A 15441-nucleotide genomic window follows, 5' to 3' on the forward strand; every position below is an offset into this window, starting at 1 on the left:
ACCCGGATCATTATCAAATTCTCCTCTTTTTGGCTGTGTGGACAATCCAGAGCTCAAGCTTAAGGTCACTTATTGAGCAAACAGCTCTATACATGGTCACTCTGAGCAGACTGGGAGGAAAACTGCTTAAGCTAGGGAAGAAACTAGGGCAGCCATTAGAGAGAATCATCAGATTCCATGAACAGGACCCTTGAAATCTAACTTAAATACATGGGGACAACTTTCTTATTTGCTATATTGATTCCGTTGTCATTCCATCCAAATCAATTCACAACAGTTTTTTGTCTGGTATAGTCTGGCATTGGGGAATAAAGAATTGATTAAGATCTGCCCTCAAGAATCAAGAGAAACTGGAGTATGGAAGGATGACCACTTGGATTTCCTCTGGGAAGGACAAGGAGCATTTGTACCTGACATTTTTTTGTTGAAACTCAATAAGCACCATCTTTGTCCTTCTAAGCTCCTCTCTGTCCCATAAGGGCTGAAAACCTGACAACTATATTCCCAGGCTCCTTTGGCAGTAGGGTTCTTCATCCTCCTTGCCACTGAGAGACGCTCTTGCAATCATTAGAAGGTGAATGGAAAAAAGCCCTTTTTCTCTATCAGTAGCTACAAGCAGGTGTGTGGACACTGGCAGAAAGCAGACATGGGGCTACATGTCATCCTCCTAGGCCTCACCCCCATTGGTGCTGCAGGCAGCTGAGATCATCGGTGGCAACCTGACGTCCTGCTGATGCTTTCACTTCAGATCTCCTGAAAGTTAGCAACAACATCCTTGACCTTCATTCCTGGCTCCCAGTGATTCTGGTTTTGTATTCCTCCACCTCCTTATACTGAATTCCTCCCTGATGAAATACTTTGAGTACAGTCAGAATGTGATAGGTATGTTTCAGTAATAAACACCCCCCAAACCCTGATAGTATAACAAAACACAGGTCATTTCTTGTTCAGGTTGTAAGCGGAGTGGTTTCTATCTTGTAACTATATCATCTGGAACACACACCCTTCAAGAGCCAGTGGAAGTGGACGAGAAAGAAACAGGAAACATACAAGCACTCTTAACTCCCTGGACAAAGGTGGCACAGTGCTTTTGTTTATACTCCGTTACAAAGAATTGGTCCTATGGCCTCAATTAAATTGCAAGGGAGAGGACATTATGATCTTCCCAAGGGCCCAGGGAAGAGAAATCATTTGGTGAACACATTCCATTGAATTTGCCACAAGAGCCTTCTATTTTTCTGACTAAACTCGCCTGTAATAGTTTGTACCAGATACGGTGTCCCGTAACAAAACCCTAAAATGTGTGGCATTGACTCTGTGGTCAAGTTGTTAGAAGCAGATATGTTAGTCTGCATGGCTGGAGATCCATATCATGCAGTGGAAAAATACTTGGCAAAACTGCTGCTTTTAGTAACTTGAAAGTCAGACCACATGACTCTTGAGCTTGTAGGTGAAAAATAGCATGTGTTGGTTGTTATTGGCTGCTTTGGACAACATAATAGAAGAATAAGAGGATATCAGGAAATAATGAACTGTTTTTTTGTGGTTTCTTTTTTTTTTAGCAAAGGTAAAAAGAAAAAGTAACTGCTTCTAGAGCTCCCTTCTGGTATCAATTTCTAGATTAGTCAAGGTAAGTAATGTTTGCTGGTAAAACAAACAATCCCCAAAAGCTCAGGAGCTAAGCATACGAACATTTATTTCTCACTCACAGAAAACCTAACGTGGATATTCCTGGTTGGGCAGCTGATCTGGGCTGCTCTTCCCCAAGCAGTGCTTCAGGACTCCACATTCTTTCCACGTAATGGCTCTACGTCTTCTATATGGATGACATCAAGGCATTATCTAACCAGAAGATGGGCAGACAGAGAGAGAATAGAGAAGCTACCTGCAGTCTTAACTGAGCCCCAAAGTGACACACATTTCTTAACTTCAGCTCATATTCCGCTGATAGGAACCAGTCCCATGGTCCCGTATCACTTCAAGAGAGACTGGGAAATGTCGTCTCCTGCTGAGCATGTGCATTCCAGGAACAACTCCATAGGCAGAAGGGGAGGATGCATCTTCATTGGCCGGCTAGCCACCTCTGTCAGCGCACTGTGAAGTTCCTTTCTTTCCCCCACCTTCATAATACAGCTCTGTGCTCTCTCCAACTCCTCTTCCCTTTCCCTTTTGACAAGTACTTTCTCTCTTTTGTCTTTTGTTTGCTCTTCCTTTCCCCTCTTACTTTACTGTTAAAGATAATGAATCTGTAGCATTCTACTCTCTGAGAAATTTCTAAGCATGAGGCAAGAGAAAGAGATGGGACTGTCATCTGGTCTGAATTGAGAAAGGAAGTCATTGCTGGGCCTTTTCTCCCGACTCAAGTCCCAACTTATTTCCACTGTGGGAAGTGACAGGGAGGCAGAAAGGGGCGGTCAGAAAGATCTAACAGAGCAAACAGTATTAACTGCGAGGTTGGTGATGCTTCTCCTACTTCTTTGTTCCATGTTCCTTGGGGGTTTTTTTTCAGGGTCCGTGCTAGCTTTGGGGCAAAAGTTTCAGGTGCTCATTTTTTTCTCTTTATTCAGTTATTAATAGAGACTACTCTTCATTGCTGGGTGAAAACGACGAACGTGATCCACACGGTTTTCAACTGTTCGATAACATGATTAGAGAGGGGCTTCTTTCACTCACGGATGCAGCTTTTATCCATTTTTGGTTTGAAGAAAAAAATAAGCGTTTTTGAAAATGTGAAATTTAAATATTTATGATGTACAAATGCCAGATTCCTCCATGAGAGGTGACCAGCCCTGGTCACTCGTGCTCCCTCACAGCCTACCTGACTCTACACTTGACTTTGGGGGTACTTAGGACAGAAAACTAAGGCCGAAGTTCCTTAGTGCTTTGGAATCATCTCCAATGTAATGAGTGGGGATTCGCCTGCTGAGAAATTTGAGTTTTCTAACGTTAATTGGAATCCATGTTGAGCAAGACCTGACTCTCTCAATTCTGTGTCATTATTTGGCAGAGTCCCTGTAAAGCCATAGCCTCACAGCATCTTTCTATTTCTGTGTGTGCTCTCTTTTCTGGTGAGGAAGCTGACATGAAGCTAAAGCCCTGGAGCCCTGACAAGCTCCTTGAGGCACTTTTGAGTATAAGAGCGCTATATTTGGGGGGGGCAAAAATAATAACAATACCAACATGCTTTACATCCTTGCCAGATATTGTGCAAGCACTCTGACATTTAATCTTCTCAAAAATGTTACAGAGCAGGTAAGATTATTATCATCCCTATTTTATAGATGAAGAAACTGAGGGTTGGAGAAATGAAGTCACTCTTGAGGAGCTAAAGCTATTGACTGTTACTTCAGGAACTTCAACTTGATTCTGTTTGACTGCAAAGCCGACAGCTGAACCACTCTATTACCAGTCTATTTCCACATAAAGAACCCAAAGAGTTGGCATAATGACATTGGGAGGAGAGCAGGTCTATCCTCAGAAAATAAGGGGAAAAAATGCAAATTTCCACAGAAATGAATCATAACCATAATAACTACCAACATTTCTTGAACACTTCCTGGATGCCAAGCACTGTTGTAAATCCTTTACATGGATTAACTAACTCATGGAATCTTCACAACAATCCTAAGAGAGGAGTATTACTTATTTCTATCATCCTAATTTTATTTTATTACTATTCTTTTTTTTTTTTTTTTTTTTGGCTGAAACTTAAGTACAGAGGAATTAAGTTTCAGGATCACACAACCAGCAACTAGCAAGATGTAGAGGACTTGAATTAAGAGCGTCACAAACCTATTTGTCCACCATGGAGATAAGAATGGGCAAACTGGAAAGATAGCTTTGGAAAGTTTTTCAGCATAGCTCACCTTGTGTGACTCATTCACACAGTCTGAATCATCCCTTAGGCAACGTGGATCCGAAGCTCTGGTGCAACCTCTTTCCTCCATCCGAATGCAGGAAGTTTTGGATGATGGCTGTGTGTCCTCAGAGCATCCCTCATCCCTCCCTCACCAGACCAGGAGGGTTCCAGTGCCAAGGAGCTCTTCTGTCCTATTGAAAGCAAAGAATGGTTGCCTCTGAAATAAGTACAAAGAGCAAGCAAATTTAGTCAGTTTATGCAAAACACAAAATGGCATCTGCCATCTGGAAAAATACACCAAAGCCGTGAGCCGTCAAGCTCCTTTCAAGACTTTGGCATGTAAAATCAACAATTTTTTTTTTTTTTACGTCTGAAAGGTCCACGTGAATTTCCAGTTTCATTTAATATAATTCTCTCTTCCCCATTCCTGCCACTGGCCGGCCGCTCTCCCAGCACACACACTCCCCCCAGTTAACATATACATACATATGTACATATTTTCCCCCTTCTCAGAGGTACAGAGATGATTGGGAGTGTGGCCTTGACAACAGAGGGCTTTCAAAGAGAAGATTTTTAAAAGATCATTCATAATTACCTTCATCTTTTACATGTAAAGTGATTTAAACAAATACACTTGCTTCGGTATTGCATACATCTATATATCTGGAAGCTAGTTCTTCATTCCAGAAGCCCCAAAACTGTGGGCTGATGCTGCTGCTGTCTTTACGATCACAAACTCAGGCTATTGCTTCCACCTGCACTCCCTCCAAGGCCTTCCAGCCGGCTAAGAACAAGGAGGGCTACACTCAGGCTTTGCCTTGGTTTCAGGCAGGGCGAGCAACGCATCCAGGCAGGAATGCATCCATCACACAGGCGTGGATAGAAGATGCTGGCGGCGCTGACGTAAGAGTTATGGCTAAATGGGCAGGAGCTGAGACCTGGAAAATCACCGGTGAGGTGCAAGGGGGAAGCTGATCACACCACATGGACGGAGAAGGGACAGAATCATGGCTGAAGATGAAGTTAAATATGGGCTTGGATTCAAGGAGGCTGGAGCATAGTCAGAAACAGCGAGTAAGACAAGATCACGGACCAGCACCTATGTACCAGTAACTAGATGCAGGAGGTGATTGCCATGGGCCAGCTATGTCATGCGCATGAGATCATCGTCAGAATAGCTCTCGGAGGGAAGTACTTTACATATGAGAAAACTGGGATCCCGAGAGGTTAGGTCACACTGCTGGTGGCAGCATCTACATTTAAAGCTGGGTGGTCCGGTTTCAGAGTCCATCCTACAACCACCATGTTTTACCTAAAGCCTGGCTATATGTACAGTCTGAAAAGAAAAGATACATATCATGGGACTATGAATTTTCTCCTGGTAGTCAAATAACAGGCAACTTTTACTTAACGTATTGCTTTGTATTTCCCTATTCTTTACTTTAAGATCAAAATATTTCAAAGATTCCTGGGGAAAGAAGCTAAAACGTGCTTCATGTGAAGGAAAGAATCTAAAATTTGGTTAATGAAGAAAACTTGTGTTTTCAGGAACAGAGGAGCTTATGAGGCCGGAAGCTGGCATGAGAGTCTGAGTGGCAGCCAGAACTGGTCCCAGTGCTGTTCAGATCAGATTTCATTGCTGTTTGTGACTGGGACACACCTCTTATCAGCAACCATTCAGCTCTTCCCAGGCCAATGCCGTTCCAAGGCTGAGGATGATTCCCAAGGTTGGACCTTTGAGAGTAGGAGAGGGCTGGTGGGGTGGGGTGGGGTGGCAGGGATGATGAGCTGGGAGCAGTTCACCTCACTAGGGCTGAGCTGATCAGAGCATCAGATCCTGCACTTCTTTCCTTAGCACCATCTGATCATGTGTGTTTGATCCCTGGCTGCCTCATTCAGTCATCCCCACCTCCACCCAGAAGGGCCTGGTGACAGGTTAGTTTTCAGTTGCAACAAAATTAGGGAGACACGGTGAAGTTTCCTAAAAGTTGGTGTGTTATGCATAACCTGCTTTAACGGAAAGAGGCATAGCTGGGGGTCTGCCAGACCTCAATTAAAACCCTAGCTCGGCTATTTATCAGCTGTGTGACCATGGACAATGTATTTAACCACTTCAGTCCTCAGTTTCCTCATCTGTAAAACGCAAGATGCTAGTTAGAAGGATTAGATTGGCTCAGTACATAATAAAAATAATAATTATTATTTATTATTATACTATACTATTAATAATAATATTACTATCTATTCCTAGTAGTATATACTATTAATAATGTTAATTATTATTATTAATTATATTATTATACTATACTATTGTATTATTACTATTGTCAGCGACAGTGATAATATCAGATTCCATCACAGTAGAAGACCTATTCCTGCCACTTCTGGGAAGTTGCCAAGTTGCTACAGAAATGATGTGACAACGGACTCCAATATATTATTGAAATGACATTCTCCAGCTCCAGGGGCTGAGGAGCTTGTTGCTGCCACAGAACCCCCTTTAGGCCAGGCTTTTGAGTGTCACTTACACCAGTTTGGAAGTAATCTGCTTGCTCGCCCTTCCAGCAAAGGATGTCATGATCAGCTAATGGAAAGTGACAAGAAGGGATATAATGAATGAGAGGGAGCTAAAGTTTGGGATAAAAAAAAAAGAGCCTTGTTCTTTTGGGGAATGCACAATGCTAAGCATACCATGTTAAATCGTGCGTGTCAAATAATGGACTAATTAAGAATCTTCATCCAGTTTTTTTCACATCTCATTTCTGTTGTCCTTTCGTAGACGTATTTTCAAATTAGCTCTTAGCTCTTTAAATAAGTACCAAGGGGAACGAAAAAGAAAAAAAAAAAAACAGAACAAAACTTGCCCATCAGAGAAGCAAAAGATCAATGTAAAAGGAAATGCACCAGGAATGGAGATGAGAGCTTTGCAGGATATGTTGGGAAGTTTTATAATCATAGCAGCAACTTCTTGAATAATGGAATTTAATAACATATAATAAACTATGATCTAGGAGAACTCTGATTCAATCCCACTAATTGTTTGAACCAGTGAAATGGAGGCAAAGTTTATCATGCCAACATGCTGCGAGTACCACTGAACACCGCAGGGGACAGACAACTCTTCCCAGCTGCCTACCTCCTCACACCCAGAGGGCACATGGTCGCTGCCCTCCAAACACCAGGCTAAATCCCCAACTTTCAATGGCAATCCTAGTTCTAGGACTTTAAAGTCACAGAAATGTAATTTTTGCAATCAATAAACTATTGTATTAAGCTGAGAACAGAGGGGTAACTAGATACAAAGCCTCCAATTAGGTTATAAAAAATAATAACCAATATGCTTTCACGCTAATGCCAAAAAGTACAAAAACCTATAATAAATCTAATTGAGCACATGATCACAAGCACTGTTTTTCTACCTACATAGTTCTGCTATATTAAGGTATACACCAAATAGAGAAACACATTTTTTTTCATTGTTATTGAAAAGGGTGCACTTTTTTTAAAATTTGGATCATTTTACCAATGTCAAAAAATGGGAAGGTATAATGAAGAAAAATGATTTTCTCAGTGATTATGTTTAAGCATTTAAAACAAAGGAAGGAATTGCAGCAATTATCTGGATAATTCAGATCTCCCCTAAAAGATTAGAGGTCTCTAATAAAAACATATTGTTTTTGCCTGAATTATTCAGATAATAGCCTTAGTTTTCATTTTATGAGTGTGGACCAGGCTATTGATGAAAGATCTTTTGAAATAATTTAAAAGAGTTGGGTTTTTTTTTTAGGTTTTTCTGACAATTCAGAATATGGTTTCTTTGTACCTAAACTTCAATGTACCTCAAAAATACAATCTAAAATTCTATAGAACATTTTGCAAAGCAGCTATTTAAATTACTAAATTTAAAAAACCACAACAGCAAATGTGAAACATAGGTATTCCCTTCCCTTTCCCAAAGAGGTCCATGAAATCTTGGTGACTCTTGGGGGCAAAAGGGGGAGTGAAATACCTCTGTAAACTGATAGTCTAAAAACAGGAAAATTAGTCTTATGCCACGGCTGTGAGCAGCTAATAAAGAAAACATCGTTAGAAGAGATTAAGGTTCAAATCAAGGTCAGAAAAGAGACTGGTTGAGGAAAACTGCCATGTCCCATTGCGTAGCAGTTTAAGTGAGACAGTTTCCCCTGAATCAGTCTTAGGTTGAAAAATTACACTGTTGGGGTTAATAAAGAGGCTGGGCATTTGTTTGGACTGAGACTTCAATTAAAATGTTATTTGGGGCAGCCAGAGCTAATGTCTTGCTTAGAGGTAAACTGAACTGCCTTTTAAGAGGTTGGGGAAAAAAAAAAAAAGAAGCAGCAGAAGAAGAAAAAAAGACCACCTAATCTGTCAAAGACCCTGAATAACTGGCAGGAAGAATTGTGTTTGCTGGACCTGTGCCCAACTCAGCAGTGAGCATTCTTAAGGGTTTTGTGACATCATCTGGGGCAGCTGAGGTTTTCGGAGTTTGTGATTGTTGTGCTGGGTGAGGAATCTACTGTTCAGCTGAGCCTTCTTTGAGACAAAGAAAAAAATCTGGGTGGTGTAATATGCCAAGGTTTGGGCTTGGTTTTTTGTTTTTGTTTTTTGTTTTTAATGCCACAAAAGAGGTGGGACCAAGAATTCCGGGTCTTAGTCTCATGATTCTAGCCCAGAAACAAAAATTGATGAATACAGTTAATTGAATTTCTCAGTCCATACCAATTTGCCCACAGTTAAACAAAACCACCAAAGTTTGCTTTCATTTCACTTCTTTAGGGTAAATGAAAATCCACCCTGAATAAGCTCCTTCTCCTCTACATTCACTCCTATATTCCACAGAGATTCATTAAACATGTTTACTCTGGCCAGCATCAGGCATACCTTGGTCAACAAAGCAGACACGTTTTCCAGCCTTCATGAGGCTTATAGCTTGAGGGAAGGGAGAGCAGTCAATACGGAGAAAGATAAGTAAATATATAATTACAAACTGGCCATATTAAAGGAAACAGTGTGAAGCTGGAAATATAGTCCGTTTCTTTCCAATCTCTCTCTCTATTTTTTTTTTAACCCAAACCCCTGAGCAGCAACTATGGGAAGACCTCTGATTAGTGCATGGAGTGGTTGGGGGAGCTGGTTAATGGCAGATATAAATTGTGTGGTTTTCTGTTGGGGAGTCTGGGATCTGGTTGTGGAGATAAACAGTGTGATACACAGAGAGAAAGGGGTGGGACAGACAAAACAGCGGGGATTAGAGCCAAAATGAACTTAGAGGATGGACTTTGATTGGTTTTTTTTCTGTCCAAAGAGTGGTGCGAACAAAGCAATGGACTCCATAAAAGTGCAGAACCAGAGAGGGCCCCTGGGGCAGGGAAAGACACAGTTGATGGGAGAAGTGGGGCCAGGTGACCGCACAATAGAAAAGATGTGCTAGGGTCCACAGAAGATAATGGGAACCATTCCGATTGTGCATTTCCTTCCTGCTGTGCAAAAAAATTTTTTTAACCGAGACTAGAGAACGGACCCAATTTGTCTGACTCTCAATTCACATGGAGCCCCAAGGTCCAGTTCTCTCCAAACTGAAGAAGAAAATTGTGAGAGCATAAATTCCCCTCTTCCCCCATCCCACCCAGATTAAAACAAAATAAAGCTAATAGAATATGTTTGGTCTTCAGAATATTCTTTTAGACAAGGTTGGTTGAAAGAAAAGTGGCAGACCGTGCCTTAAGCCTGAGCCCTACAGCGGCATCGTGCAAAATGGGATGATAACGCTTTGAAAGGAAAATGCCAAAAATGAGATCATTTCAATGGGAACAAGGGAACCAGCAAGCTGAGAAGTAACACAGCATCATGAGTGCCACGTCTGTCCAAGTTGTGGCAAAATCTGCCAAGCCCAGATTGACTTCATTAGTCACTTAGACGCACAGAGATCACAGAAAAAAAAAATTGTCCTCCTCCTCACTGAGACATAGTTGATCATTGGCATAAATAGCAACTGATTAGAATATCAATTCTTCAAAGCCTAAATATTTCATTCACCAACCAGTTGCTATTTTGCCCGTGGCAATTAAGACAGAAAATGTGCAATGCTGCCACACAAAAGGTGTGATTATAGTTCAGCCTTACCAGGGTGTTAGGTTTGACGTGGATTCCTACCTAATGCGGGGGGAGCATGCAGACTACATTGTCCCAGATACGGCCAGGGAAATTGGGGAGAAGGAAGCATAGCTACATTAGCCTTATTCAACCCTTCACTCCTCCGGGTCTACTTGAACCAACATGATTTTCATTCAGCAAATTATTTGTCAGGTACTTTCTAGTCGCCAGGCATTGTGTTGGGCTTTGGCAATTCTGCACTAAACAAGACAACCACAAACTTGTCTTCTTATTCTTCCCAACTTACCTTCAGCCCTCTCTGTCCCCTTACCCAGCTTAACCATTTTCCAGAGTCTTTCTCACGGCCTGACATTATATCCCATCTATAGTCACTTCTTGCTCACTGCCTCCCTTACGCGCCCCCGGGGCAGAGACTCTGCCTTCCTGTGCGGCATTCCCAACATGTAGGCCACATCAAAGGCTCAGAGAACATTCGTTGGATGAATAAAGCTTACGTTCCAATCATTTATTTCAATTATGGTGAGCAGAATAAAAGAAAACTCCAGGCGATACGAGCCTGTATCATTCGAGTGTCTAACCTAGGAAATGAGGGAGGCCCTTCCTGAGCAAATGACTTTGAAGCGGGCCCCTAAAGCGGGGAGTCCGTCTGGAGGAGGGGCTGCGGAGACCTTATGCGCACGCACATGGGGGGCAGCATGTATAAGGGCGCGGGAGCACTGAATAGCAGGAGTAAGGCCAGGGAGGCGGAGACTGGGGAGGATGGGCAGTTCCAGGAGATGAGGCAGGAGCCCAGGACAGGAGCCAGATTATGCAAAGTCTTGTCAGGCGCATTCAGGATTTTGGACTTTATCCTAAGAGCAATGGGAAGAGTTTTAGGCAGTGACATGATCACAATTCCCAATTCATGAATCTCTTTAATAAGCACAAAAGCAAGCATTTAAATCTGAGAACTCTGAAACTGACTGGGCATTCAGAAATGACTGGAACATTTCAGCATGCGGAGAAGAGGGAAGCATGAAGACCTAGTATACATTGGGTGTATACCAGAGGCGCCACATAACAGGCCACAGCGAACAGATGGGAGTCTTGGTTTTGGTTTTTTTGTTTGTTGCTGTTTTTAAGAGACTGTAATCTAGCTACAGAAAGGCAATGAGCACCTGTGGAAAACTTGAAGGAAACTGAGAGATCACACACGGACAAGTCTGCCTGGCTCTTGCCTGTGTTGAGGCCACCACGGCCACATCAGGCCCTTCCTGGTCTGGCAGGACAAACGTTGGCTCCTCTTCCTCCGCCAGGCCTCCCCTGGCGCTCTGAACCCCATGTCCGGCTTGCCAAGCACAGAAGCAGTGTGTCTCCTCCGTGAGGTGCACGAGCTGCCTGTCATCCCATCCCTCACTCCACCGTCATGGTGTCTCCTGACACACTGGTGGTGTCTCACGCAGGACCCGGCACCAGGAAGTGGCACCTGGTTGGTGCCCAATAAGTATTTGTTGGATTCCTATTAGAGTGTGCTGCGATGTCACTTTCTTATACCTCTGCAGCAAACATTTATGGAGCGCCTGCTTTGTGCACAGTGTTGAGGCCTTTTCATGCATTCTCATTTAATCTCCGCAACAATCTCATAAGGCAAGTATTGTTATGCCCAGTTGGCAGACAGGAAACCGAGGCTCAGAGAGGTACAGTGACTTGCTTAAGATTTCTCTCACGATGCAACAGGGACACGTGCTTCTGTTCCTCTCTTAAGCCCATGGTCTGATTAATTAACTAGGCTTATGCTCACCTTCTCCCTGAAGACTTCCTTGATACTCCCAGCTTCCCTGAAGCTAAGTCTCAGGACTCCTAAAGTATTTTGTGTCAACATGTATTCATAACTATCCGACCTAATGTCTTCCTAACCACCCTGTGACTGCCTCAGATGGGTCTTATTTATCGTTATCATCCATGCTGAGCACGGTGTCTGGCACATGATATGGCGGTAAATTAATATTTGTTCAAGAATAAATGGATGGATGAATAAACCCAAAGGCGATCTAACATAAATTCTCAATTCGCCCTTTAAGAAGCTCATTAAGAAGATACATTATACACAAATCCTAACAGATGAATTGAAGAATGAGCATTCATGTTAACAAAAATTCAACACCACCTATCCTCTTCCCTGCTTTCACCCACTACCGTGTTCCTTTACATACTGGTTTCTCTGGTAAACTGAAAGTCTGGTTTATTTTCAAAATCAGAGATACCAATGTTGTACCATGACATAAAGAGAGAAAAGGGAATCATGAAGACATTTATATGACTACGCATGAGTCATGGGTCCACGCACAAGCTGAGAGGACATGTAGTTGAGGAGCAAGCAAAAAAGGGAATTATTCACTGCCACCTGATTTTCCCTCAGAAGTATCGAAAAAGCTGTATTTCATTTAAAAAGGAAGGAAGATGAGAGATATGGCTTTTTAAACTTGGAATATACCCCATAGAAATACTTCACATACAAAAGCTGAAATATTCCAAACCAACCACAACTCAGAAGTTGGAATCTCCCCGACGAGATTACTATACTAGAAACAACATGTTTATTGGCTCATAAAAGACATGTCACCTAACAATTCATAATAGGGGGTCTGAGGGAAATAACTCACCCATTGTGAAGTCAATGTTCAAATCAATATCCTCTGGGGAGAAAAATATTGCTCATTGATGGACATTGATTTTTCTTTTTCTTTCTTTCTTTTTTTTTTTAAAGATTTTATTTACTTATTTGAGAGAGAGAGAATGAGAGAGAGCACATGAGAGGGGGGAGGGTCAGAGGGAGAAGCAGACTCCCTGCCGAGCAGAGAGCCCGATGCGGGCCTCGATCCAGGGACTCCAGGATCATGACCTGAGCCGAAGGCAGTCGCTTAACCAACTGAGCCACCCAGGCGCCCTTTTCTTTTTCTTAAGAAATTCTCGAGGGGTAAACAACATTTTTTTTCATAGTGAATGTAACTAAACATGCCAATGTCAAAGTCTACATCTCCCTATCCTCATTAATATGATACTCAAAAATTATTAGTGTAATTATAAATGCCTTTCCACCTGTTGAAAAATAGACTCCAGTTTCATTCTTTAAAATCTCATTTTAATATCCAAGCAACATGACCACACAGGCAACTTGATGTATGTCCTCTGCTTTACTTAATAGCACTCTTATAGGCAAGATAATACTTTTCCATATTTTAAAACAATCAAAAGTTAACATAAAACCCAAGAAAACTGGGTCCTAGATTTGTTTACCTACAAATTTAATGACTAGTTTTGAAAAAAAAAATTCTGTTTTTCTTATCTTTCCCATTCCCACTGTACCCCCAAATGATCATAGCAACATTGAATCTAGTCATTTACCAACCGCCTTCATGCGAGCAAGAAGTTTTAATGGGCAAACAGAAAAAGAAGGCTGGGTCTAATTGGTTTTATATTTAACATGTTGCTTCAAGCTGGTGAATCTCATAGACTTATTTATAAGGCTGTAGTTTGATTACATTTTTTAATTCATAGATTGCCTTCTTAGACCAAATATGTGACCAAAAGAAAGCTTGCCTTCTACCCTTTTGAAACTCAAAAGTTGCATAAGAAAGGACAGATGGATGGTTTGGGGAAAAAAGAAATGTCATTCAAATAATGTTTGTTGAAAAGGGTGTCACAGATCATTGGCAGAATTTCCACTCATTGGCAACTCCCCCAAACAGCCAAGGATTAATTGAGCACCCAGACTACTGAGCTCTATTAGGAGAGGAGAATGATGTGTTGGTGATCACAGAGGTTGAGCTGTGGAACCAACAAAAGTGTAAATGGATGAGCCATCTTGGACATGCAGGAATAACACCACTGATACCTTAATAGCCAAACATTCAATTTTTGTTATTTTTCTCCTGGGGTGGAGATGGATTCATATCAAACCACATTCTTATACCCCATTTCCCCCGTGTCTAAAAGAACATATTTCTCAAATGGTTTGAATAGACAAAATTAGGGGAAAAGTTCATGGACTGGCATCCAGTCATGACCTATAGCTTGACCTTAGGAAAAATCCAAACCACACTTAATATGCTGATTTTTCTCATCCAATAGTGTAACTACAAGCATATCATAACACACTAGATGCTATACAGAACAAAGCAAAGCAAAAACAAAAAAATGAAATTAAAAACCATTTAAGACCTAACCCCTCTTCCTAAAAAAATTTGCTTCTGTTGGAAGTAAAAAGAACTTGATCTACCAGAAAGACCAAAATCAGTATTTATTAGTCTTTTAATCTTCTACTTATTTAAAACTCAAAAATTATTTTCGTGCTTTGGTAGGGCTATGTGGTTGCTTATCACAAATGGAAGAGATGTTGACATTGAGAAAGTAAGAATAGGAATATCTACAGACACTGGGAATAAACTTCAAAAATGAGCAAACTACTATGATGAGCAAAGCAGGAAAGAAAAGCTATGGTCCTCTAGGAAAACTGAGGTAGTAAGGAGCAGAACACATCTGGGATTTGATTCAAACTGATCTGAAACCAGAACAGATCTCCAAACTGTTTTATACACAACACAGACACACACGCTGAGATTTCTAAAAGTGAATTCTGCAGAAATTATCCAAAAGAGTGAGCCTAAGAAAAGATTTCTCTGGCAGGTCCAGACACAACTCTACCCGTCTTACGGTGATCCAAGAGTGGGGTCTATCAAAAGGTTCCGCCTAACCCTCCCACTAAAACAGGGTTCTGAAGGTGTCAGCAGGATTTGGTTGACTGGACCATTAATGGAGCTTCGGTTAATTATTGACTGATTAAGGATTTACCTTATCTTTCCATCAGGAGCTGGCTCAAGACTTAACGGTAAGCAATTTAGAGCCAGCGCGAACTTACCCACGTGTTTTTGTGTGTTTGTTGTTTTCTGTTTTCTTTCTTTTTTTTTTTTTTTAATTCTCCTTTGGGTCACTTTAGCTTGTTTTTCCCTATAAATCACACTCAGGTCAGAATGGCCAGTCCTTACTGTGCTTGGGCGTCTTCAAAAGGACTGGAAACGAGAGGGCCTGGTTTTAAGTCTGGGGACAAAGGCCCTGAGAACTGCTGCCTTTTGCAAGACTTCACTTACTGGTGCAGGTTTCCCCATGAAGCCCCTGGGAGAAAAGCAAGGTCTTTTTGTCTCTAAAAGTGCTGGTGATGCTCTGCTCCTGGATGAGGATCAGCCCCCCACCCTGCAAGGCAGCCTGTCCTCTCTGCTGAAGGCCTCTTGGCAAAGCCAGGGAATCAGCACAGGCGGCTCAGGCCCAGCTGCCCCAGATAAGAGGTGGCCCGTGTTAACATACAGGCTTCCTCTGCACCTCAGCGGGGCCTTCCTTTTCCAAACAGTCTCCCTTTAATGTTGGCGAATGTTGTTTTTCCATTGACTCAACATCTCGCCTCTGGTGGTAAG

The 15441-nt window shown here is 41.9% G+C and overlaps 1 long non-coding RNA gene across 1 annotated transcript in view; it reads right to left on the reverse strand.

Moving 5' to 3' along the window:
* Window positions 1–15441, reverse strand: part of LOC110573934 — a 40745-nt gene that overhangs the window by 19155 nt on the left and 6149 nt on the right. The window contains exon 3 of the long non-coding RNA XR_002479935.1: window positions 3867–4050. This is a non-coding gene — a long non-coding RNA (uncharacterized LOC110573934). The remainder of the gene's footprint in view (window positions 1–3866; window positions 4051–15441) is intronic.

Source organism: Neomonachus schauinslandi, chromosome 6, assembly GCF_002201575.2.
Source record: "Neomonachus schauinslandi chromosome 6, ASM220157v2, whole genome shotgun sequence".
Lineage (NCBI taxonomy): Eukaryota > Metazoa > Chordata > Mammalia > Carnivora > Phocidae > Neomonachus > Neomonachus schauinslandi.